Source organism: Asparagus officinalis, chromosome 8, assembly GCF_001876935.1.
Source record: "Asparagus officinalis chromosome 8, Aspof.V1, whole genome shotgun sequence".
NCBI classification, from domain to species: domain Eukaryota; kingdom Viridiplantae; phylum Streptophyta; class Magnoliopsida; order Asparagales; family Asparagaceae; genus Asparagus; species Asparagus officinalis.
In genome coordinates this window covers 29,004,210-29,006,330 of record NC_033801.1, presented here as the reverse complement: position 1 = coordinate 29,006,330, position 2,121 = coordinate 29,004,210, and positions in this window count along the sequence as shown.

Here is a 2,121-nt window from a genome sequence, read left to right as displayed (position 1 = left end):
TCTTCTCAATCTAAAATTTAATTGTGAACTGGAATGTTGATTGGAGAAATTTGATAAAATTTTCTTGTTATTTATAGTGATTTGGTAGGAGAAGAATAGTTGTAACGTTTTTTTTTATCATTAGTGCACATAAAATTATGTTAGTGATGAGTTAGTGGAGGAGTGTTTTGAGTGGGTGATTAATTAAAAAATTAATGACAATCAATTGGGAGGTTATGAAAAATTAAGCATGTATGCCTTCATGTATGTATGCATGGATGTGCAAGCATTAGGGAGGTTATAAAAAATTGAGCATGTATGTATGAATGGATGTACTGGAGGGCATTTTTGGTAGAAATGTTTTAGCATAGCAACCTACTTTTATAATAGTATTAGATATTTAGGGAAAAATGCTTCCAGCCCCCAAAACCCAAGAAAACTTGCTTCCCCCCAAGACTTTTCAACGGGTGCTTTGCCCCCTAAAATAAAGATTTTGTTCTCTAAGCCCCCAAAACCCGAAACCCAAAAGATTATTTTATTATTTTCACAACAAGTTAAATTCTTCTAATCAATATTAAAAAAAAGATAAAAGATGAATAGATTTACGACCTTGTAAAATTATCAATATACTCTTTATTTTTTATTTTTCTTTTCATCATTCAATTTTATTCCACTAACTTTTTTTAGTGAATCTGATATGAATATGCCGTTATAATATATTAAATTGACTTAGTTATTACTTAATTTATTAAATTAATTTACTAATACAAGATAGTTTTAGCCTCAAACTGTTAAGCTACATAAGTAAGATACACTACTAGAAACATGACTTTTAGCGACGGACAAATCCGTCGCTAAAAGTCGAAAATCCGTCGCTAAAACTTTTAGCGACGGAAAAAATAAAATTCCGTCACTAAAATACCGTCCGTACATTGAGGGTAGCTAAAATTACTTTTAGCGACGGATTTTCCGTCGCTAAAAGTCAGCGACGGACAATTAGCAACGAAAAATCAGTCGTTCTTTTTTTTAAAAAGAAAAAAAATTCCGTCGCTAAAAGTACCATTAGCGACGGATTTTCCGTCGTTCTTTTTTTTTAAAAGAAAAAAAATTCCGTCGCTACAAGTACCATTAGCGACTGATTTTCTGTTGTTCTTTTTTTTTTAAAAAGAAAAAAAAAATTCCGTCGCTAAAAGTACCATTAGCGACGGATTTTCCGTGGCTAAAAGTAACATTAGCGACGGATTTTCCGTGGCTAAATATTTCTAATATTTTTTTAAAAAATTATTTTGAAAATTGAAAAAACCTGTACAATAATATAATAAATTTAAAACCATGTTCAATCAGCAGTATAATATTCATTCCCACGCATATATAACACATATATTTTAATAAAAATATCTCAAGATAATTAAAATTGTTTATACAACACACACCATGATAAATATTGTTTATACAGCACACTCATTGTTTTCAAAGGTAAAAAAAAAACAAATCAGTCCTCCTGATTATCATCATCATCCTCATCACCAGCTCCACCTTGTCTAGAAGTCCAGGCCTGTAAATATAAATCAAATGTATAACAATAAGAGAGTATCATGGCATATTCTTATGTATTATATGTTTCGAAGAGAGTATCATGGCATATTCTTAATTATGTATTATACACACGCACATATTCTTATGTAAAGATAGAAAAGCTGAACAACAAATTGCCAGACTGTGCTCTTCCTCTTACATTGATCTGGCAGAAATGTCGCAAGTACAGTTGAAAAGATGAACGCCACAGTTGATAGCTTCAGCGCTTGCCTGACAGATAAAGGAAGCCCCCTTTTAAAGGAGGCAAAGCTCCGGTCAAAGAACGCTTAAGCCGATTGAATGAATCTCGAGCACATTGTCAGGCTGGAGGTCGTCATCCTAAGCAATGGAAGAGAAGGTATGACGGGAAAAGTCCCGCAAATGACCGCATCGGACTGCGTATTGAAATCCAGGAGCCTGTTGAGGGCCGACATCCACAAAAACGTCGCCTCAGACATGCATCAGCTACCACATCCATTTTCTTTCAATCTACATTCTCCTTTTCTTTTCTACTTCCAGCCATAGATCAATTCATTACCGTCTAATTTTGACAAGATCACAGATTAT